Source organism: Panthera pardus, unplaced genomic scaffold (assembly GCF_024362965.1).
Source record: "Panthera pardus isolate Hobbes unplaced genomic scaffold, ASM2436296v1 HiC_scaffold_11, whole genome shotgun sequence".
NCBI classification, from domain to species: domain Eukaryota; kingdom Metazoa; phylum Chordata; class Mammalia; order Carnivora; family Felidae; genus Panthera; species Panthera pardus.
The window spans coordinates 28320514-28346396 of record NW_026526666.1 but is presented as its reverse complement, the minus strand read 5'-3'; the positions used below and the strand labels follow the sequence as shown (position 1 = coordinate 28346396).

The 25883-nt window shown below is 37.1% G+C and overlaps 1 protein-coding gene across 9 annotated transcripts in view; it reads right to left on the bottom strand.

Annotated features, from left to right (window-relative positions):
* Positions 1-25883, bottom strand: part of EVI5 (ecotropic viral integration site 5) — a 241354-nt gene that overhangs the window by 202535 nt on the left and 12936 nt on the right. For 2 of the 9 annotated variants that reach the window (XM_019437920.2, XM_019437919.2), the window contains exon 2: positions 17222-17308. The exons of the other annotated variants lie outside the window; for them this stretch is intronic. The gene's annotated coding sequence lies outside the window, so the exon portion shown is untranslated. The remainder of the gene's footprint in view (positions 1-17221; positions 17309-25883) is intronic. 9 annotated transcript variants of the gene reach the window in all.

Genomic DNA, 25883 nt, shown 5'->3' with positions numbered 1-25883 from the left:
ACAGTCTGTGAGTTCGAGCCCCGCGTCGGGCTCTGGGCTGATGGCTCAGAGCCTGGAGCCTGCTTCTGATTCTGTGTCTCCCTCTCTCTCTGCCCCTCCCCCATTCATGCTCTGTCTCTCTCTGTCTCAAAAATAAATAAAAACGTTAAAAAAAAATTTTTTTTTAAAAAAGAAATGGGCAGAAGACATTTTCCCAAAGACATCCAGATAGCTAACAGATGTTCAACATCACTCCTCATCAGGGAAATATAAATCGAAACCATGATGAGATGTCACCTCACACCTGTTAGAGTGGCTAAAATTAACAGCACAGGAAACAACAAGTGTTGCCAAGGATGTAAGTAAAGGAGAACTCTTCTTTCACTCATGGTGGGAATGCAAAACTGGTGCAGCCACTCTGACCAACAGTATGGAGGTACCTCACAAATGTAAAAGTAGAACTACCTTACAATCCAGCAAATGCACTGCTAGATATTCACCCAAAGGATACAAAAATACAGATTTGAAGAGTTACATGCACCCCGATGTAGCATTATCAACAACAACCAAACTATGGAAAGAACCCAAGTGTCTATCAACTGATGAATGCATAAAGAAGAGGTGGTATATATCGCTTCTCAGCCTTTTGGCTAAGATCAAGTGTAGAAGAGGTGGTATATACATGCAATGGAGAATTACTGAGCCATCAAAAGGAATGACATCTTACCAACTGCAATGACACAGATGGAGCTAGAGTATATTATGCTAAGCAAAATAACTCAGTCCAAGAAAGACAAATACAATATGAGTTCACTCATATGTGGAATTTAGGAAACAAAACAGATGAACATATGGGAAGGGGGGGAAAAAAGAGAGAAGGGAGCCAACCATAGAAGATTCTTCATGACAGAGAACAAACAGAGGGGTGATGGAGGGTGAGGGGTGGGGGGGGTGGGCTAAACAGGAGATGGGTTTTAAGGAGGGCACTGGGTATGATGAGCACGGGCTGTTATAGGTATGTGATGAATCGCTAAATTCTACTCCTGATACCAATATTATACTATATGTTAACTAACTAGAATTTAAATAAAAATTTGGGGAAAAAAATAAGCACATCAATCCCCTATGCTTTTCATGAAAACTGAATGTTTTATGACACTTAGAACACTACCTGGCATAGTAAACATTCAAATGTTTGTCATTAATACTACATTACTACTACCCTCTACTACTACTATTACTTACTACTACTACTGTGATTACTACTAAAAAGGCCCACCCATGTGCTTCCAATAGATATCCTAAACTCTGTTAGAAGCTGAAACTAATTATACATATCAAAATTATATTCAGAATCTTGTTTGTTTCCTTTCCCCATCTTTAACAGCTTACAAAGAATTATCTTCCTCCTCCTCCTCCAGACCTCTGCTGTTACTGTTGGTTTCATAATCAGTACATTACAAACTGTATTAGCCACCCTTTGTTTTCTTATATACAAATGAGCAGATGTGTAACTACTGAAGGAAAAAAAATCAAATTAAGCTGATATTTGTGACATACTTTCTACAGAGGTAATTTCTTTTTTATTTTTTTAAACGTTTATTTTTAAAAATTTTTAAATGTTTATTTACTTTTGAGAGAGAGAGAGAGAGAGCGAGCATGTATGAGGTGGAGAAGGAACAGAGAGAGGGAGACAGAGGATCCAAAGTGGGCTCTGCACTAACAGCAGAGAGCCCAATGCAGGGCTCAAACTCATGAACTGTGAGATCATAACCTGACCCAAAGTCAGAGCCACCCAGGCGCCCCTTAAATGTCTATTTTTGAGAGAGAGAGAGAGAGAGAGAGAGCAAGCGCGCGAGCAGGGGAGAGGGAGAGAGCAAGACAGAGAATCCCTAGCAATCCACACTGCCAGCACAGAGGCAGATGCAGGGCTCAAACTCCAAAGTGTGAAATCATTATCAAAGAGCTGAAATCGAGAGGTGGATGCTTAACCAACTGAGCCACTCAGGTACCTGAGAGGTAATTTCTTAAAGAATTTCACTCATAACTGGGGCGCCTGGGTGGCTCAGTCAGTTGAGCCTCCGAATTCGGCTCAGGTCGTGATCTCACAGCTTGTGAGTTCAACCCCCACGTCAGGCTCTGTGCTGACAGCTCAGAGCCTGGAGCCTGCTTTGGATTCTGTGTCTCCCTCTCTCTCTGCCCCTAACCCACTCGCATTCTGTCTCTGTCTCTCTCAAAAATAAATAAACATTAAAAAAAAAAAAATTCACTCATAACTTAAGCAAGACAGATACCTGAATACTGACTAGAATAATGAGCTGTATTCTGATAACCTCGGCATATTAAGGAATTGCCAAGGAAAAGATGACCAAAACTGAAGAGAACAGGGGTTCATTTACAACTATTTTAGCACCTGTTATTTCTGAAGTTCTGATACTATTTAAAACTATCTATCTCTACAAAGAAAATAAAAGGTACAGAAAAAAACTCCTGGAGGAATGTAAAAGAGGTAATGCTTTTTAAACATTATTTACAAAACATGACAACCCTCAAAAGCGCTAAGTCATGTAATACATGAAATAGTGTGCCCAAATAATAGATGCAACGTTTGAAGAACACACTGAAATGCAGGCTAAATTCACAGATTTTTCTTCATCCAATTAAATCTTGATTTCAAGGGGTATACAACCAATTTCTTCAGCTTCTCTGCATATAAGTAAAATTGGTACAGCCCTTTATAGATTATAAAATAGTTTCACATAGTCAATCCTTAAAACAGATCTAAGAAGACAGCCCAGTGTGTTACTCATTTGACAAGTATTTATTCATAACCTACTGTGAAAGAGCACCTTATGGGATGCTGAATACATATGAGTATATGGTTATAAACAAAATAGACATGTTCTTTCCCCTCATGGAACTAGTTAAAAAGTCAGATAAAGACTGAATACAGAGAAAGATATGATGTAAGGGCAACGAACGACAACTTAATTTGATAGAGTTTTTAAGGACTGCCTTTCTCAAGAGGCAACGTATACAATTTAAGAACTAGAAGATGAGCAAGAAGCAGCCAACTGTACAAAGGACTATGCCAAAAAAAAAAAAAAAAGGCGGGGGAAGGGGGGACAGACAACACGTACAAAGGCCCTGAGCAATTTAAAAAGCTTGACGGGTTAGAAAAGGGCTGTCCAATACAAACACAAGGTGAACCACAAATGCAAACCACATTAGTTATTTTAAATTTTCTAGGAGCTATACTTTAAAAAGTGAAGTTATATCTTTATTTAACCCAAACATGTCCAAAACATTATTTCACCAGATAATTAATATTTCATGAAATATTTTACATTCTTTAATACTAAGCCTGAAATTCAGTGTAAAGTTTACACTTACATAGCACATCTCAATTCAGACTAGCCACAGTTCAACTGCTTAACAGTTACATGTAGCTAGTAGCCTCCATATTGAACAGCACAGGTTAGAATAAGAGGAGACCATTATGGCTAACACATATTAATTTAAAGGGAAATGTGGAAAGGTGAAACAAAAAGTCAACAGGTGCCCAATAATTAACAGTATTATAAGAATGAAATTTGGAATCTATTACTGGAAGTCACAAGGTTTTAAACATGCAAAAAAATAACTTCATCTTTCTGTTTTATAAAGAGTACTCTCTCCTTTTTAAGACACAGAGAATAAGAGCAGAAAAAGGAAGAGTAGGCAGAAGACTCTTAACAGAAATCTAGATGAGAAATAATTAAGGTTTAGGCTACTGTGGGGGTAGCAGAGACAAAGAAAATAGATGCATGCAAGATAACATTATGGAGGTAGAAACAAAATAATTTTTAGATTAAGTGCATGTAGACAATAAGAAAGAAAAATCATGAAGCATAATCTACTATGACTTGAGCAACCAGTGGTGCCATTTACTGTGACTGGAGAAATTAGCATTTTGTTGTTATTTGACAGGGAATGCTGGAGTTAATGGAAATGAATCAAGAATTTTTCCAAATAAGAAAACAAGTTCAGAGAAGCTCACACTTACTAATAAATAGTATTAAGTTAAGACTCAAACCCAGATATTCTAACACTGGATATAATACCCTCTTACTGGTAATATATCGTCTCTCCATAATTCAACAATAAAAATATTCCATTAAGGGGGCACCTGAGTGGCTCATCTGGTTGAGCATCTGACTCTAGATTTCATCTCAGGTCATGATTCCAGGGTCATAGGACTGAGCCCCACGTTGGGCCCCATGCTGAGCATGGAGCCTGCTTAGAATTCTCTCTCTCCTTCTGACCCTCTCCACCCCTTATGTTCACACTCTCTCTCTAAAATAAAGGGGGAAAAAATCTACTAGGATGTGGGTAAGCAATGCCTCCTGTACATAAAGAAAGGCCTCAGTTAAATGGCTGTAGGTCTTTTATGATTCTTTCATATTTTTGAAAAATGAAAAGAAAAAATTTACCTTCAGTTAATATGCCTAGGAGTCTGAAATTAAAATCTACAGAAAACACTCTCCGACCTAAGCTCCAGAGAACAATAGCAAAGTAGAAGCCAAGTATCATGACTTAAAAATCAGTGCCAAACCCCTATAGCCAAAGTAGCAGTAATGGTTCAGAAGCTGACTATGACTACTCTTCAGAACAAACAGGGTGATCTTTACATTCTGACAGTGACTCAAAAATCTGGCTACCTCAGCTTCAGGGATTTAATATTCCTTCTAAGTTCTTTACCTCCACTACAGCCCTATCAATTTATTCAACAAATACTTAGTAAGCCTAAGTACAGGGTAGGATATTGAGCAGGAAGACGAGGAAGACACATAGTTCTTGTCTTGTCCTATCCTCAAGTAGCTCACCATTAAAGGCATGTGAGGAGACAAACATGGAAACAATTATAACAAATGCCACAGAAAAGTCTATACAGTTGACCCTTGAACAACACGGGGGTGAGGGAGGTTAGGGGTGCCAACCCTTCCACCCCTGTACAGTCAAAAATCCATTTACAGTTGATCCTTAACACAGGTTTGAACTGTGTGGGTCCACTTATACAGACTTTTTACAATACAGTACTGTAAACATATTTTCTCTTCTGTATGACTTTCTCAATAACATCTTCTTTTCTCTAGCTTACTTGTAGTATATAATACATATAACAGACAAAATATGTTAATCAACTGTTTATGTTATCAGTAAGGCTTCCAGTCAACAGTAAGCTATTAGTAGTTAAGTTTTTGGGGAGTCAAAAATAATATGCAGATTTTCAACTGTGCAGGGGTTCAGTGCCCCTAACCCCCACGTTATTCAAGGGTCAACTATACTGTCATCCTTTCTGGCCACCCAACATCTGAATCCCCATTAGTGTTCTGGAATTTCCCCCATCTGAACCTAAAAAGTACCAGATACTATTTCTCATGGTCTCCCTTGAAAATAATTTATAAGCATCGGACCAAGGTTCACATATCTCCTTATTTCTCTCTCTCTTTCACCTGTTACCCCCAAATCTAGTAGCTTAATATACTAAATATTTATTATCTAACAGTTTCTGTGTGTGAGGAATTAAGCTATAGTTTAACTGGGTGATTCTGGCTGAGGATCTCTCATAAAGTTGCAGACAGTATCTTAGCCAGCGCTACCATCTTTGAAGATTTGACTGGGAATGGAAGATCTACTTCAAGACGTCTCCTGCACATGGTTATTGGCAGAAGGCTTCAGTTCCTCACATGAGAACCTCTCCAGAAAGGTGGTGAATATCCTTACAACATGGCAGCTGGCCTCCCTCAGAAAAAATGAGCAAAACAAAATATATAATACCTTATATGACCTTGCATCTTAAGACACAATCTTTCATTTCTGCAATAACCTATTTGTTACCAAAGTCCGCTCTACTTAGTATGGAAGGAAACTATATAGAATGTAAATATCAGGAGGTGGGGTTATCAGGAACCACATTGGAGGCTAACTATCTTATGTAACATATGATGGCTATATGTTACACAGTTCATAAACACATATATATTCATGAATGTAATAATGCTATGTTAGGAAGGAGAAGGGTCACTATGATTATAAGTTCATTTGTCCTCTGCCCCCCCACATGTGCTCTGTCTCTCCCTCTCTCTCTCAAAAATAAATAAAATGTAAAAAAAAAAATTTTTTTTTTTTAATTTTTGGGGTGCCTGAGTAGCTCAGTCAGTTAAGCAACTGACTTCGGCTTGAGTCATGATCTCATGGTTCATGGGTTCGAGCCCCGCATAGGGCTCTGTGCTGAGAGCTCAGAGCCTGGAGCCTGCTTCGGATTCTGTCTCCTTCTGTCTGCCCCTCCCCCACTTGTGCGCCCGCTCTCTCTCGCTCTCTCTCTCTCTCTCTCTCTCTCTCTCTCAAAAATACATGTAAAAAAAATTTTTTTTAAGTGCACTTGTCATTTTTATTTGTTAAAGTGGGTGATGGGAATAAAGGCATTTATTACATTTTTCTTTATACCTTTTGAGTTTGAAATATTTCATTATAAAAAAAATTCAATGCTGGGGTGCCTGGGTACCCAACTCTTGATTTCGGCTGAGATCAGGATCCAGGGTCATGGAATGAAGCCCATGTCAGGCTCTGCACTGAGCATGGAGCCTAAGATTCTCTCTCCCTCTCTCTCTCTCTCCCTCCCTCCCTCCCTCTGCCCCTCTCCCCCACTTGTGCACTCTCTCTCTCTAAAATAAAAAAATAAATAAAATTTTTTAAATAAAAGTAAAAATAAATTTTTTAAAAAATTGATGCTTTGCATAAAGTGAGTATTTTCAAATACATTATTGTGAGCACATACATTGGTAGAGCTGTTTTGAAGGACTACTTGGAAGTATATATAATAAAATTTACATGTGCATAAACCAACTCAGAAATCTGTCCAAAAGAATTATTTGCCCAAATAAAAAAAGACCTCTGTACTAAAACTAATCACAGAACTATTTATAATAGGAAAAAAAATTGGTGACAACCCCAATGCCCACCAAAGTATGAGCAAATAAATTAAGACACCACTATACAATAGAATGCAGTCATTAAAAAGAATGAAATTCCCAATATAATAGAACCAATCAGTCATTGGTAAAGAATAGGAGGTATAATTCCATTTTTTAAAAGGCTATATATCAAACTATGAACTACATCAAGAGTGAAAATTTAGCAAGGGAAAAAAAGGCAGAGGGAGAAAATAGCTCTTTTGTACTTTAGAGACACCCATTCTCAAAAATTTTTACTAACCTCTATAGGCATACCTGGCAAGACACTGTGGGTTCAGTTGCAGACCACTGCACTAAAGTGAATACTGCAATAAAGAAAGTCAAATGAATGTTTTGGTTTCCCACTGCACACAAAAGTTGCTTAGAAAAGTGTTATGTCTGAGAAAGCAATGTGCATACCTAATCAAAAAATATTTTATTGCTAAAAAATACTAACCATCATTTGAGCTTTCAGCAAGTTGTAATCACTTATCACAGATCACCATGATAAATGTAGTAATAATGAAAACGTTTGAAATATTGTGAGAATCACCAAAATGCAACAGAGACATGAAGCAATAAGCAAATGCTGCTGGAAAAATGGTGCTGATAGACTTGCTTACCTAGCGTTGTCACAAACCTTCAATTTGTAAACAAACAGTATCTGCAAGTGCAATAAAGCAAAGAATGATAAAACAAGGTATGCCTGTACTTTCATAACTTCTGTGGTTGTTTTGGTTTTGTGTTAAATAGATTTTATTTTTTAGAACAGTTTTAGGCTCATAGCAAAATTAAGCAGATGGTATGGAGATTTCCCATATATCCCTTGCCCTCACACATACATAGCCTCCAACACCAACATCCCCCACCAGACAGAATATTTGCTACAACTGATGAACCTACTGACACACCTTTATTACCAAACTCCATCATTTACATTAGGGTACACTCTTGGTGTTGTACATTCTACATATTTGAACAAATGTATAATGACAAATATTCACCGTGATAGTACCATACAGAGTATTGTACTGCCCTAAAAATCCTTCTGTGCTCTCCCGCTTCTCCCCTCAATTCCTGGCAATCACTGGAATTTACATCTCCATAGTGTTGCCTTTTCCAGAATGTCATAGAAACAGAACCAAATTGTGTGCAGCTTTTTCAGACTGACTTCTTTCACTTAGAAATAGGCATTTAAGTATCCCCCATGTCTTTTCACGCCTTGATAGCTCATTTTTTTCTTAGCAATGAATAATATTCCACTGTCTTGATGTACCAGTTTACCCATGCAGCTACTGAAAGATATCTTGATTTAGTTCAAGTTTTAGTAATTATGAATAAAGCTGCAATACACATCATATGCAGAATTTTGTGTGGACAATTTTTCAAGTCCTCTAGGAACACAGAGGAGTATGACTTCTGAATTGCATAGTATGTTTAGTTTTATAAGAAATTGCCAAACTGTAATCTAAACTAGGTATACCATTTTGCGTTCCAATAATGAATGAGAGTTCCTGTTGCTCTACATCTTTGCCAGCATTTGGTGTTTTCAGTTTTCTAGATTTTGAACATTCCACTAGGAGAGTAGTGGAATCTCATCATTGTTTTAATCTGCATTTCCCTAATGACACATTACGTGGAGCATCTTATCAGATGCTTATTTGCCATCTGTAGACTTTCTTTGATGAGGTATCTGTTAAGATCTTTGGTCTATTTTTAAATCATGTTGTGTTCCTAATGTTGAGTTTTAAAGTTCTCTGAATATTTTGGTAACAGTACACTAAGATTTGTCTCTTGGAAAATCTCCCAGTCTGTAGCTTGGGACAAACTTTTAATTAAAATAAAGTTGAGATATCAATTCTTTCTTTCATGGATCATGCCTTTGATGTTGCACCTAATAAATCAACATCAACCTACGGTCACCTAGATTTTCTACTGTTATCTCCTAGGAGTTTTATAGTTTTGCATTTTAATTTAGGTATCTGATCCACTTTGTGTTAATTTTTGTTAAGCCTATAAAGTCTATACTTAGATTCATTTTTGTGCGAGGCCTAATTGCTCCTGCACAATTTGTTGAAAAGACAGTCTTTTCTCCAATGTATTGTCTTTGCTCCTTTGTTGAAAATCAGTTGACTGTATTTATATGGGTCTATTTCTGTTCCATGGATCTATTTGTCTATTGTTTCACCAATATCCCACTGTCTTAATTACTGTAGCTTAAGAGTTTATCTTTTTTTTTTTTTTTTTTAGTGTTTATTTTTGAGAGAGAGAGAGAGGGGCAGAATGTGAGCAGGGGAAGGGCAGAGAGAGAAAGAGAAACAGAATCTGAAGGAGGCTCCAGGTTCTGAGCTGTCAGCACAGAGCCTGAAGAGGGGCTCGAACTCACAAACTGTGAGATAATGACCTGAGCCAAAGTCACTTAACCAACTGGGCCACCCAAGCACCCTGTCTAAAGTTATATCTTGATGTCAGGTAGTATCAGTCTTCTACCTTTCTTCTCCTCCTTCAAAATTGTGTTGACTGTTCTAGGTCTTCTGCCTCTCCATATAAATTGTAGGATCAGTGGTGCCTGGGTGGCGCAGTTGGTTGAGCATCCAACTCTTGATTTCAACTCAGGTCATGATCTGAGGGGCAAGAGATCAAGCTCCACGTTGGGCTCTGCACTGAGCATGGAGTTTGCTTAAGGTTCTTTCTCTCCTTCTCTCTCTGCTCCTTCCTGTGAGATCATGACCTGAGCTGAAATCAAGGGTCAGACGCTTCACTGGCTGAGCCACCCAGGGGCCCCATTAAATTTTTATCTTTCCCAGGCCAGCAATGTGGTACAACGCTCTTGAGATGCTGGGCAGTGGCAGTCAACCACAGCTGCTAGTACAGCCGTACTCATGAGAGTAACAACAACTGATACACTTAAAACCATTCTATACCCTGACAACTATTCTGTTTTTCACTTTTATTTGTTTTTTACATTCATTTATTTATTTTTGAGAGAGACAGCAAGCAGGGGAGGGGCAGAGAGAGAGGTAGAGAGGGAGACTCCCAAGCAGGCTCCACACTGTCAGAGCAGAGCCTGATACGGGGCTTGAACTCACCAACTCTGAGATCATGACCTGAGCAGAAACCAAGAGTAGGACGCTTAACTGACTGAGCCACCCAGGTGCCCTTGTTTTTCGCTGTTAGTGCAGTATTCTATAAATTACATGAAATACTCAACACTATATTCTACAAGAGGTGTTGTGTCAGATCATTTTGCCCAAATGCAGACCACTCTAAGTATTCTGAGCATGTTTAAGTAGGCTAGGCTAAGCTATGATGTTTAGGTTAGAGGTATTAAATGCATTTTTGACTTACAGTATTTTCAACTTCTGGTGGGTTTATTGGTAACCCCATCATATACTGAGGAAGCCTAAGTGCTTATTAGTTTCATAAGGGGTTTTTTCTCTCCCAAATATTTCAGATTTTTTACTTTAGACAATAGTGCCATCTGTGAAGAAAGACAGTTTTAGTTCTTCCTTCCCAATCACTGTACACCTTTAATTTTCTTATCTTACTGCATTAACTAGGACTTTCAGTACGATGTTGAAAAGCAGTGATAATAGGGAATACCCTTGCCTTCTTCCTGATCTTGGTGGGAAAGCTTCAAATTTCTGTTAAATATGATTTTAGCTGTATATCTTTGTATGTACCTTTATCAAGATTATATAGATATATACACATATACACACGTATACACACACATATATATGTATAGATTATACACACACACACACCTTTATCAAGTTCCTCTCTGTTCTAGTTTACTGAGAAGTTTGATCTTAAGTAGACTCCATGCCCAATGTGGAGCTTGAACTCACAACCCTGAGATTGAGTTAGATACTCTACCAACTGAACCACCCAGGTGCCCCTAGTTTATTGAGAGTTTTTATCACGATTGGGTGCTAGATTTTGTCAAATGCTTTTCTCCATCTATTGATATGCTCATGTGACTTTTCTTCTAAAGCCTGTTTCTGCAATGGATTATATTAATTGATTTTCAAAACTTAAAACTAGGAGCACCTGGGTGTCCAACTTTGGCCCAGGTCATGATGTCACGGTTCAGGAGTTTGAGCCCCACGTCAGGCTCTGTGCTGACAGCTCAGAGCCTGGAGACTGCTTCAGATTCTGGGTCTCCCTCTCTTTCTGCCCTTCCCCCACTCACATTCTGTCGCTCTCAAAAATGAACAAACATTATGGGGCGCCTGGGTGGCACAGTCGGTTAAGCGTCCGACTTCAGCCAGGTCACGATCTCGCGGTCCGTGAGTTCGAGCCCCGCGTCAGGCTCTGGGCTGATGGCTCAGAGCCTGGAGCCTGTTTCCGATTCTGTGTCTCCCTCTCTCTCTGCCCCTCCCCCGTTCATGCTCTGTCTCTCTCTGTCCCAAAAATAAATAAAAAACGTTGAAAAAAAAAATTAAAAAAAAAAAAATGAACAAACATTAAAAAAACACTTAAACCAGCCCTTCATATCGGCGATAAACCCCACTTGGTCATGGTATGTGATTCTTTTTATACATCATTGGATTCAATTTACTAGTATTTTATTGAGGATTTTTGTACCTATGCCCATGAGAGATAAAGGTCTGTAAGTTTTCTTTTATAATATCTTTGTCCAGTTTTTGGTATTAGGGTAATGCTGACCTCATAGAATGAGCTAGGAAGCATTCCCTCTGCTTCTTTCTTCTGAAAAAGACTGTAGAGAACTGGTATAATTTCTTCCTTAAATATTTGGTAGAATTCACCAGTGAACCTATCTGGGCCTGGTATTTTCTGTTCTAGAAGGATTCTTTTGTTTGTTTTTTCAAGTTTATTTATTTTTGAAGGAGGGGGGAGAGAGAGAGAGAGAGAGAGAGTAGAGGAGGGGTAGAGAGAGAGGAAGACACAGAATCCCAAGCAGGCTCCAGGCTCTGAGCTGTCAGCACAGAGTCTGATATGGGGCTCAAATTCACAAACCACAAGATCACAACCTGAGTGGAAGTCAGATGCTTAACCAACTGAGCCACCCAGGCACCCCTGTTCTGGAATGTTATTGTTGATTCAATTTCTTTAATGCATATAGACCTATTCATATTGTTTATGTCAATTTTGGCAAATTGTATCCTTCAAGAAATCAGTTTTATGGCCCAAAACATAGCCTATTTTGATGAATACTACATGTGAGCTTGAGCAAAATGTGCATCCTGCTGATGTTGAATGAAGTGGTCTATAGATGTCCACTATAATCAGGTCACTGATATGCTGTTGAGTTCAATTATGTCATTATTGTCCTTATTGTCCATTTCTAATAGAGGGGTATTAAAACCTCCAATTATGATAGTGGATTCATCTACTTATTGGAGTTCTATCAGTTTCTGCCCCACATAATTTGACGTTCTGTTTTTAGGCGCATACGTATTAAGTAAGGATTGTTATATCTTCTTGGAGAAATGACTCCTTTATCATTATGCAATTCTCCTCTTTAGAACTGAAAGCTTTCCTTGGTCTAAATTCTGTTCTGTCTGAAATTAATATAGCTACTCCTTCTTTCTTTTAATTAGCATTAGTATGGTATATCTTTTATCTTTCTCCAATCACTTTTCAATCTGTATGCATCTTTTTTAAAGTGGATTTCTGGGGCACCTGTGTGGCTCAGTCAGTTAGGCAACAGATTTTGGCTCAGGTTATGATCTCACGGTTCGTGAGTTCGAGCCCCGCATCAGGCTCTGTGCTAACAGCTCAGAGCCTGGAACCAGCTTTGTATTCTGTGTCTCTCTCACTGTCCCTCCCCCTCTTGTGCTATCTTTCTCTCAAAAACAAATATACATTTAAAAAAATATTAATAATAGATTCCTTATAGACAACAGAGCTGGATCTTGTTTTTCGATCTACACTAACAACCTGTCTTTTCATTTGTGCATTTAGACCGTTGACGTTCAAAGTGATTACCGATATAGTGGAATTAACATCTACCATACCCATGACTGTTCTCTATTTCTTGCCCTTTTTTGTTCCTATTTTTGTCTTCCACTTTTTTTCTGCCCTTTGTGGTTTTAAGTGAGCATTTTCTATGATTGCCTTTTCTCTCCTTTCTTGGTATATCGGTCATACCTCTTCTTTTACTTTTCTTAGTGGTTGCCCTAGAGATTACGATATACATTTACAGCTAAGCCAATTCCCCTTTCAAGTAACACTACCCATTTTCCACTCTACCTATTTCCTGGGTAGTATGAGTACCGTGTAATAACAAAATAATAAATGTCCCCTATCCCTTATATCATTGCTGTCATTCATTTCACTTATGCCTAAATACACATATAAGTATTCAGAAGTATTCATTATCATACTGTTGATATTACTTTGAAACTTTTATGTTAGATCAATTAAGAAAAAAAATTATTTTACCTTCACCTATCCTTTTTTCAATGCTCTCCTTACATTATGTAGATTCTAGTTTGTGGCGTATATTATTTTCCTTCTCCTAAAAAATTTAACATGTCTTGCAAGGCAGTTCTACTAACAACAAATACCCTTAATTTCTGTTTGAGAAAGTATTTCTCCATTATTTTCAAAGGATAATTGTGCAAGGTACAGAATTGTAGGTTGGGTTTGTTTTGTTTTTTCTCTCAGAACTTCAAATGTTTTTACTCCATTTTCTTCTTGTTTGCATGGTTTCTGAGAAGTTAGCTGTAATCCTTATCAATGCTCCTCTATATTAATGTGTGTTTTTTCCCCTCGCTTCTTCCAGGATTTTTTTTTCTCTTTTTTTTTTTCCTCTTTTTTTTTTTTTTTTTTTTTTTTTACTTTATCTTGGATTTTCTGTAGTTTGAAAATAATATGCCTAGGTATAGTTTTCTTGCCACTTAGCCTGCTTGGTGTTCTCTAAGCTTCCTGGAATTGTGATTCGGTATCTGACATTAATTTGGGGCAGTTCTCAGTCATTACCATTCCAAACACTTCTTCTGTCCCTCTTCTTTTTCTTCTCCTTATAGAATTCCCATTATGCATATGTTAAATCTTTTTTTTTTAGTATGAGGTTTATTTACATGTCTAAAGTTAATCTTTACAAGGTAAGGATTCTATATCCCACCTATTGACTATAATGCCACAGAAATTAAAACATGCCATCCCTAATGATGCAGATGTTAAACCTTTTGTAGTTGTCCCACAGTTACTCAATATTCTGTTTTTCTTATCTTTTTTCTCTTTCTTTTCTAGTTTCAGCAGTTTCTATTGATAGCCTCATGCTCAGAGTCTTTCTTCAGCCATTAGTAGTCCAGTCTACTAATAAATAAACCCATCAAATGATTACAATGTTTTTGTGATAATGCTATGTCTTTCTTCTCTAGCATTTTTTTTCTTGTTGTTCTTTCTTAGAATTTCCATCCCTCCCCCTTTCATCACAGTTGTTTTAAATTCTTTCTTGGTCTGGTAATTCTCATATCCCTACCCTACCCAAGTCTAGTTCTAATGCTGGCTCTAATTGTGCTTTTTGTCTTTAGTATGTCTTGTAATTTTTCTTAACAGTTGAACATGATGTACTAGGTAAAAAGAACTATTGTAAATAGGCTTTCGTTAATGTGGTGGTAACATATGGGGGGAAAAGAAAATACATAAAACTTAAAACCAAGTTATTTTATGGGGCACCTTGGTGGCTCAGTCAGTTAAGCATCCGACTTTGGCTCAGGTCATGATCTCACAGTTTGTGAGTTCAAGTCCCGCGTCAGGTTCTGTGCTGACAGCTCAGAGTCTGGAGCCTACTTCAGATTCTGTCTCCCTCTCTCTCTGCCCCTCTCCCACTCACACTCTGTCTCTCTTTCTCTCAAAAGTAAATAAACATAAAAAAAAAAAAATTCTCTAAAAACCAAGGTTATGTTGGAATTTGAGGATAAGGAAATGCTTTTTCTTCCCTTTCTTTTTCCAATTATCTTTAACTTGGTTATATAAAACTCGTATAATTAAAGAATGGGGGGGGCACCTGGGTGGGTCAGTCGGTTAAGCAGCCGACTTCGGCTCAGGTCATGATCTCGCGGTCTGTGAGTTCGAGCCCCACGTCGGGCTCTGTGCTGACAGCTCAGAGCCTGGAGCCTGTTTCAGATTCTGTGTCTCCCTCTCTCTGACCCTCCCCCGTTCATGCTCTGTCTCTCTCTGTCTCAAAAATAAATAAACGTTAAAAAAAAAAAAATTTTTTTTTTAAAAGAATGAGGTAAATACATCAAAAAAAGTGAATGACCAGGAAGAGATAAAGGGTATGAGAAAAAAAGTAAATAGGAGGCTAAAGAAGATAAACATATCTGATTTCACTTTGCTTTAAAATAATTCTTATTTATAGATTTTTTTCATTACAAGTGATGCACATTTGTGGCAAAAACATTTCTTAAATCACGAAGAAAAATTAATTATCCATAAAATACCACTCAAATAATCACTGCTAGCCTTTAAAAAAAAGGAGCAGGAACTAGGGGACTACGATGGAACATGAATGAGAGAGATCATCACCTCACTCTTAGAAGTAAAACTGAACTAGCCACAAGCCCATAAGGGTTCCAAACATAAAATTTGCCACTGTACCCATTTTTAAGTATATAATTCATTGGAAATAATTATATTCACAATTTGTACAGCCATTACCAACCATTTCCAAGACTTTTTCATCACCCCAAACAGGAACTCTGTATCCATTCTTCCTTCCCTCCAGCCTCAAGTTAATCTCTGATCTACTTTCTGACTCTGAATTTACCTATTCTAGATTCATAAGTAGAATCATACATACAACATTTGTCCTTCTGTGTCTGGCTCGTTTCATTCAGCAACATTTTCAAGATTCATCCATGCTGTGTTACGTATCAGAGCTTCATTTCATTTTGTGGCTGAATAATATTTCATTATATGTATATTTCTCTCATTTTTCAAGGTGTTGGAAACTCTGAGACCATAAAAAACCTGATATATTTAAGGCTGAAAGATAGGTATAGATAGGTAGGTAGGTAGGTAGAAAAATAAATAAAGGTATCTCTACTCATCTGTTGTTTATCTATTCATCTGTTGATGGACATTTGGATTGTTTCCTACTTGGACTATTGTGAATAATGCTGCTATGACCATGGGAACACAAGTGCCAAACATACTTTTAATAGTTTGCTCTGGCTGGAAAGCCAACAGAGGAACTATAAAGGTAAACAGTAACAAAAGCTGCCAATAGCAATTACCACAACAAAATTAAATAGGATATCAGACTATATTCTATTAGAGTCTATATTAATATATAAATATGTTCTAGAATACATAAATGTTAACTTATGGTTTTAATATTTATACTGTTGATGTTTTACAAATTTTCTTGAACAAATATGTATTATTTGCATAAATGAAGGGAAAGCATTTTTGTAGAGTCCTTTGTTATAGCAGGATATATATGTTCTATTTTGAGAAATAATACACAATAAGGAAATAAACGGGAGAAAGCAACACAATGCTGAAGCAACCCATTAAGAGACCAATACTGAGGTCAGGATTACAGGTTAGGAGTACTACTGAGAAGGGAGAGGAGCTGGAACCTGACAGCATTTTTTTATTCTGTTCTGGCCACAAAGAAGGTACTACTTTGCCCTCCATAATGCCTAGTACATACCTACTATATACTACTCAACAAGATACTCAAAAGTTGGCCTAAAGAATAAATAGATGGACAAGTCTACAGATATCCAAGCTTTTCTACCTACGTCTTATTTTTTAAATTAGTTACACAGTTAATCTGAAACTGGTTATTACAAGCATCTGAAGTTTCACCATAAGTTTCACAGGAATTCATAAATTCACAAGCAAACTGGCAGGTAGATGAATAACAGAATATTTATTTTATTTCTGGGATCACTATTTAAACTACAACTCTGTTTATACAAGATTACAAACCCCAGAGCTCACCAACTTATAGCACCATACTTTTTCAGTGGGTATTTGTGTAAGTGTTTGTAATGCCAAATGGGATCCTGAGAGGTCTTTTCTTATTTGCTTTCAAAATAAACAGCAATGTATCAAGCTTAGAAGTACCTTCTGAAATGTTTGCTCAAATTTCAAAATGGTCTATGTCAATGTAAATATAAAAAATCATTAATTTATACCTATACACATTGATACTTGTCTTTATTCTTCAAAGTGCTGGAAACTCTGAGTCCAGGAAAAACTTGATATACAACTGAATGAATGTGTGAAAAGAAAAAAAATATGTATTTATACTCAACCTTGTTCCAATAGGATTTAAGGCTGGTGCAATTGTAATATACATCTTCAATCTCTTAAGCAGGTTATAAGAAAGTATTGTTCCAACTCTGTAAACATGGAAATAAATATTATAAATAGGAATGTATTGTACATTTGGAGTATTATTAATAAATATAGGACACAGATTTTAAAAATATACCCTGTAATTTCCACAAAGAATTTCAAACTATGTCTTTCATTTATGTAAGCTAACAACTGTCAAAAAGAGATGTAGGAAGGGAAGATACAGAACACTGGCTTCAACAGGAATCAAAAAATAGAACAGATATTACAGCGAAAGGGGAAAAAAACAGGAAATAAGAGCAACACTGCTGACAAGACTCCTTCCTTTAAATGTCTACATGATAAATTTCCAAGTTAATTTATTTTCTGTAGGCATACAGCATATTTCCATCTCTCTATGACCCCTCCTACCTCTAGAGCTAAATTTCAAAAAAGCACAATTTATACACAATGATATACTACTTACTGCTGCTGCCACCACCATCATCTACTGTATACTATGTACCAGGCACTGCAACACGATTTACATCAATTATCTTACTAAACCCTCACAACCCTAATATAGGTTTTACTGACATTTATGGAAGTTAAACAACATGCCCAAGATCCATTAGCTAATAAACGATGGAGCTGGGATACTAAACATTTGGCCTCAAAACAAAAACGTCCTGACAAGTATAAATCACTGATAGGAAGGTAACCTTAAACTAACTGTAGAACATAAAAGTAAAAAAAACCATGATCCTGAGGATTTTGACAGAACAGGGCCCACTCAAAACCAACCTGATTACCAATTTAAGAAGTTAACTAAAATGAAACATTGAGATGGAAATATTTCAAAATGAAATTGTCAACATATCATGAAAATTCCTACTTCCTTCATAAATAGCCTATTATAGACTGTACATAATCTTTTTTTAATCCATGTAATACTAGTATAAAAAGTTTCAAGAATTTCAGCAAAAACCTTTTTTTATAAACTTTCATATTTTCTGTGAACAGATCTGTATGACAGATCTGGAGAACAATTGATATTTTCCTGACTTTTAACATTATTGCACAAAAGGAAACCTTCCTACTGTATAAACTACAGCAATAGTTTCTAAAGAAAAAGGAACAAAGAAAGTGAACAGAAAATAGAAACCAATGGCCACCACATCCCAAATACATGCCTATTCTAAAGGAAAATGGAATTTTACCAAGGCTACCAGAAGCACTGAACTCCAACTACCCTGTTTATCAGACTTAAGTTTTTTTCAAAAAATCTTCTAAATATAAAATGTCAGTTTGCTGCTAATGTTTTATATTTAAAGTTCCAGTGATATGAGTTTATTGCTTAATAGTTGTAAACCTGTATTTATAGTCACTATCAAAGGACTTTACTAAAGGGTATCACATGCACAGCTCTCCAGCTAACTGAATTCCCTTAATTCTACTAGACTGAGACAGCTCTGAAATACCTTAAGCTACCTGTAAAGTTACCATACACATATAGCCACAGACATGCACATATTTTTCCAACCCATTCAAAATATCTGAGTATTGCTGTTATATACAGGCTAGGTGATTGAAACATTTCAAGTGAATGAAGTACAACTCAGTTTTAGCATTTTAAATGTTTGTATAAAGTTATCCAAGGGGTGATTGGGTGGCTCAGTCACTTAAGCATCTGACTCTTGATTTGGGCTCAGGTCATGATCTCACATTTCATGTGATGGAGTACTACATGGGGTGAGGGGTCTGCACTGATAGTTCAGTGCCTGGTTAGGATTCTCTCTCTCCCTCTCTCACTCTCTCTTCCCCTCCCCCAAGCCCTGGCACCCACACATCCTCTCTCAAAATAAACAAACATTAAAAATAAATAAATAGACATCCAAAACTGGGACACCTGGGTGGCTCAGTGGGATGAGTGTATGGCTTTTATTTTGGCTCAGGTCATGATCACATGGTTTGTGAGATGGAGCCCGCCATCTGGCTCTGCACTGACAGCACAGAGCCTGCCTGGGATTCTCTCTCTCTATCCCTCTCTCTTCTGCCCCTCCCTCTCTCTCTCTCTCTCAAAATAATAAACTTAGAAAAAAAGTACCAAAACTGTACTAGCTATAGAATGCAATTACCCTAAGGAATCAGCATTCATTTACCTTTTTTTTTCATTTAGCATTTAAAACCTAAGCGCTATAGATGTTCAAATTTATTCAAAAATTTAATAAAATATTTTAACTGACCATTTCAACTACTACCCAATATTAAAATGTTTTTCAGGTTTATATATTCATTTTTTTAATGTTTTTAACGTTTATTCATTTTTGAGAGAAAAAGACAGAATTTGAGTGGGGGAGGGGCAGAGGAAAAGAGAGAGAGAGAATCCCAAGCAGGTTCTGAGCTGTCAGCCTAGAGCCTGACACATGGCTCAAACCCACAAACCATGAGATCGTGACCTGAGCCAAAGCCAGATGCTTAACTGACTGAGCCATTCAGGTGCCCCTATACATTCATATATTAATTGCTAGGTTAAACTTATTTCTCAAAAAGAAACAAATAGTGCCCCTTTAAGCTATCTTGCTCAAATAACAAAAATCACTATGAGCTATGGATCTGAATTAAGTTTTGTTCATTCTAGGGACACCTGGGAGCTCAGTCAGTTAAGCGTCCAATCTTGGCTCAGCTCACGATCTCATGGTTTGTGGGTCAAGCCCCATATTGGGCTCCGACAGCTCAGAGCCCAGAGCCTGCTTTGGATTCTGTGTTTCTCTCTCTCTCTCTGCTCCACCCATGCTTGTGTTCCATCTCTCTTTCAAAACTAAACATTTTTAAAATTTTAATAATGTTTTGTTCATTCTAAAAAATTCAAGTCTTATTTAATGCTATACACTTCAGTAAAGAATCTATAAAAGATAACATACAAACCGAGAATCTCTGTTGCTACTCTGCCAACCTAAACCATCCAAAGAATAAGGTAATCAATATTTCTTTTTTTTTTTTTTTTTTTTTTTTTTTTTAATTTTTTTTTTTAACGTTTATTTATTTTTGAGACAGAGAGAGACAGAGCATGAACGGGGGAGGGTCAGAGAGAGAGGGAGACACAGAATCGGAAGCAGGCTCCAGGCTCTGAGCCATCAGCCCAGAGCCCGACGCGGGGCTCGAACTCACGGACCATGAGATCGTGACCTGAGCTGAAGTCGGAGGCTTAACCGACTGAGCCACCCAGGCGCCCCGGTAATCAATATTTCTAAGCACATACAATACACCAAACAATTATGAGGTAGATATTATCATTTATCACATTAAAATATGAGAAAAGGATCTTATAGATAGTTTTGGTAATCCACTTAGTCATTTTGATAATTCAAACCTGAATAGAAAACAAACCAATCTTGCTATCGGACACATCTTCCTTAAATAATACCTTCCATATAAATTCTATGTGTCCTTTCTGTTTTTTAGTCTTCCTTTAATAACATCAGTCACAGAATCATAACAGCTGCTATTTATATTGAGCATTAAAACCCATGCCAGCTACTGCTCCAGGCAGTTAAAATTTATTATTTCCATTCCTCATGACCATCTTTGCACAGTAAATATGAAAATGCATACCTTCTGATAAGGAAACAGACTCAGAAATGTTAAATAACAAGGAAAATGACAAAGCAAAATGCTTGTTTTTTCTACTACATAATGCCACATTTTTTTTCCAGCCATCAATTCTTATAATGAAATTATCTGCAATATAGAATTCTACTAGATCCTCAACAAAAACAAGGTTGTTTTCCTTTACAGAAAGGGAAAGTATTGAATTCTGTAAAACATTTTATTGTATTACCACAAGACTGATGTAATTTCCCCACAAAAACTTTTATATTAAAACTGGGAGGAGAGAGGACACCTGGGTGGCTCAGTTGGTTAAGCATCTGACTTCGGCTCAGGTCATAATCTCGCAGGTTTGTGAGTTCAAACCCCACATCTGGCTGAGCCTGGAGCCTGCTTCAGATTCCATGTCTCCCTCGCTCTCTGCCCCTCCCCTGCTCATGCTCTGTCTCAAAAATAAACACTAAAAAAAAAAAAAAAAAAAAAAAAAAACTGGGAGGAGAGAATGCTATCTAAGGGAGGGAGGGAGGGAGGGAGGGAGGGAGGGAGGGAGGAAGGAAGGAAGGAAGGAAGGAAGGAAGAAAAAACTGGCTAAGAGTACTAGCTAACTAAAATTTGATCCTTTGAGCTGCACATAAAACAGCTATAGCTGAGGTGAAGTTCATGGATAAGGAGCTAATAAGTCTGTTCCCTGACCTCAACCTTCCATTGATACAAACACAAAACTGTTTAAAAAAAAAAAAAAAAAAAAAAAAAAAAAAAATATATATATATATATATATATATATATATATATATATATATCTCCACACACACAATTTTTTTCCTGGCAGCAGCAAGAGTATATACTAAAATACTGGCTTCCCTATGTTTCAATCTAGAAAGTCTGAAGAAGCACAAATTCAGAACAAGTCTCTCTTTTTTTTCTGATTTTTTAACTTTTATTATTTTTTTAACATTTATTCATTTTTTTACTACTTAATTTTATTTATTTATTTTAATTTACATCCAAATTAGTTAACATATAGTGCAACAATGATTTCAGGATTAGATTCCTTAGTGCCCCTTACCCATTTAGCCCATTCCCACCTCCCACAACCCCTCCTGTAACCCTCAGTTTGTTCTCCATATTTATGAGTCTCTTCTGTTTTGTCCCCCTCCCTGTTTTTATATTATTTTATTTCCCTTCCCTTATGTTCACCTGTTTTGTCTCTTAAAGTCCTCATATGAGTGAAGTCATATGATTTTTGTCTTTCTCTAATTTCACTTAGTATAATACCCTCCAGTTCCATCCACATAGTTGCAAATGGCAAGATTTCATTCTTTTTAATTGCCGAGTAATACTCCATTGTATATATAGATATAGATATAGATATAGACCACATCTTCTTTATCCATTCATCCATCAATGGACATTTGGGCTCTTTCCATACTTTGACTATTGTTGATAGTGTTGCTATAGACATTGGGGTGCATGTGTCCCTTCAAAACAGCACACCTGTACCCCCTGGATAAATACCTAGTAGTGCAATTGCTGGGTCGTAGGGTAGTTCTATTTTTTTGTTTTCTTTTGAGGAACCTCCATACTGTGGAGTGGCTGCACCAGCTTGCATTCCCACCAACAATGCAAAAGAGATCCTCTGTCTCCGCATCCTCGCCAACATCTGTTGTTGCCTGAATTGTTCATGTTAGCCTGTTGTTGCCGAATTGTTCATGTTAGCCATTCTGGCAGGTGTGAGGTGGTATCTCATTGTGGTTTTGCTTTGTATTTCCCTGATGATGAGTGATGTTGAGTATTTTTTTCATGTGTCGGTTGGCCAACCGGATGTCTTCTTTGAAGAAGTGTCTATTCATGTCTTTTGCCCATTTCTTCACTGGATTCTTTGTTTTTTGGGTATTGAGTTTAATAAGTTATTTATAGATTTTGGATACTAACCCTTTATCTGATCTTTATGTCGTTTGCAAATATCTTCTCCCATTTTGTCAACTGCCTTTTAGTTTACTGATTGTTTCCTTCGCTGTGCAGAAGCTTTTTATTTTGATGAGGCCCCAATAGTTCATTTTTGCTTTTGTTTCCATTGCTTCTGGCGACATGTTGAGTAAGAAGTTGCTGCGGCCAAGATCAAAGGGTTTTTGCCTGCTTTCTCCTCGAGTTTGAGGGCTTCCTGTCTTACATTCAGGTCTTTCATCCATTTTGAGTTTATTTTTGTGTATGGTGTAAGAAAGTGGTCCAGGTTCATTTTTCTGCATGTTGCTGTCCAGTTTTCCCATCACCACTTGCTGAAGAGACTGTCTTTATTCCATTAGATATTCTTTCCTGCTTTGTCAAAGATTAGTTGGCCATACATTTGTGGATCCATTTCTGGGTTCTCTGTTCTGTTCCATTGATCTGAGTGTCTGTTCTTGTGCCAGTACCATACTGTCTTGATGATTACAACTTTGTAGTATAGCCTGAAGTCCGGGATTGTGATGCCTCCTGCTTTGGTTTTCTTTTTCAAGATTGCTTTGGCTATTCAGGGACTCTTCTGATTCCATACAAATTTTAGGATTATTTGTTCTAGCTCTGTGAAGAATGCTGGTGTTATTTTGATAGGGATTGCATTGAATATGTAGATTGCTTTGGGTAGTATCAACATTTTAACAATATTTGTTATTCGTATCCAGGAGCATGGAACCTTTTTCCATTTTCTTGTGTCTTCTTCAATGTCTTTCATAAGCTTTCTATAGTTTTCAGTGTATAGATTTTTCACCTCTTTGGTTAGATTTATTCCTAGGTATTTTATGGTTTTTGGTGCAAGTGTAAATGGAATTAATTCCTTGATTTTTCTTTCTGTTGTTTCATTGTTGGTGTACGGAAATGCAACCAATTTCTGTGCATTGATTTTATATACTGCAACTTTGCTGAATTCATGAATCAGTTCTAGCAGTCTTTTGGTGGAATCTTTAGGGTTTTCCATATAAAGTATCATGTCATCAGCATAGAGTGAAAGTTTGACCTCCTCCTGGCCGATTTGGATGCCTTTTATTTCTTTGTGTTGTCTGATTGCAGAGGCTAAGATTTCCAATACTATGTTGAATAACAGTGGCGAGAGTGGACATCCCTGTCTTGTTCCTGACCTTAGGAGGAAAGCTCTCAGTTTTTCCCCATTGAGGATGATATTGGCGTTGGGTCATTCATATATGGCTCTTATGATCTCGAGGTATGCTCCTTCTATCCCTACTTTCTTGAGGGTTTTTATCAAGAAAGGATGCTGTATTTTGTCAAATGCTGTCTCTGTATCTATTTAGAGGATCATATGGTTCTTGTCCTGTCTTTTATTGATATGATGAATCGTGTTAATTGTTTTGCAGATATTGAACCAGCCCTGCATCCCAGGTATAAATCCCACTTGGACGTGGTGAATAATTTTTTTAATGTATTGTTGGATCCAGTTGGCTACTATCTTGTTGAGGATTTTTGCATCCGTGTTCATCAGGGAAATTGGTCTATAGTTCTCCTTTTCAGTCAGGTCTCTGTCTGGTTTTGGAATCAAGGTAATGCTGGCTTCATAGAAAGAGTCTGGAAGTTTTCCTTCCATTTCTATTTTTTGGAGCAGCTTCAAAGGCATAGATGTCAAGTCTTCCTTAAATGTTTGGTAGAATTCCCCTGGAAAGCCATCTGGCCCTGGACTCATTTTTTGGGAGATTTTTGATTACTAATTTGATTTCCTTACTGGTTATGGGTCTGTTCAAATTTTCTATTTCTTCCTGTTTCAGTTTTGGTAGTGTATATGTTTCTAGGAATTTGTTCATTTCTTCCAGATTCCCCATTTTATTGGCATACAATTGCTCATAATATTCTCTTATTATTGCTTTTATTTCTGCTGTGTTGGTTGTGATCTCTCCTCTTTCCTTCTGGATTTTATCTATTTGGGTCCTTTCCTTTTTCTTTTTGATCAAACTGGCTAGTAGTTTATCAATTTTGTTAATTCTTTCAAAGAACCCGCTTCTGGTTTCATTGATCAGAACAAGTCTCTCTTAAACTATATCACATATTACATGAATTTTTTATTTAGTATACACAATATACCAAGCCCTGGGTCAAGAAGTGTGTTAAGCACTGTCACTCCATACCCAATATGAAATAAAAACGATTACCACTGTTCTGAAAAATCCTAAAATGGCAATTAGAATCTTCAACATAATTCTCCAAATAGGTAAACAATGCACAGATCATACCAAAGTCCTAAAACTTCTACTTTAATGCTAGTTGTGTTCATTAATTTAATTGCAATGATACTAACAGAGGAAAAGTGGGGCACCTGGGTGGCTCAGTCAGTTAAACGTCAGATTCTTGGTTTTGGCTCAGGTCATGATATCACATTCTGTGAATTCAAGCCCTGTGTCTGGCTCCAAGCTAAAGGCACAGAGCCTGCTTAGGATTCTCTCTCTTTCTCTTTCTCTTTCTCTCTTTCTCTCTGCCGTCCCTACACTGCTCATGCTCTCCCTCTCTGTCAAAATAAATGAATACACTTAAATAAAAGAAAAAAAAGAAAAGAGAAAAGAGAAAAGAGAAAAGAGAGGAAAGGAAAGGAAAGGAAAGGAAAGGAAAGGAAAGGAAAGGAAAGGAAAGAAAAGGCACTTGGGTGGTTCAGTCAGTTGAGTGTCCGACTTCAGCTCAGGTCATGATCTCAGTTTGTGAGTTCAAGCCCCATGCTGGGGTCTGGGCTAACAGCTCAGAGCCTGGAGCCTGCTTGGGATTCTGTGTCTCCCTCTCTTTCTGCTCACGCTCTCTCAAAAATAAATAAACATTAAAAAATAATTTTTTTAAAAAGTGATCAAATTATGAGAAGGAAATGTACGTTAATCAAAACTGGATAGAAGGATACATATGAAAAATCAGGAAATCCTGGCACAAATATACCAAATGTCAATGGGATAATAATTTTTTTTTTTTAACGTTTATTTATTTTTGAGACAGAGAGAGACAGAGCATGAATGGGGGAGGGTCAGAGAGAGAGAGAGACACAGAATCTGAAACAGGCTCCAGGCTCT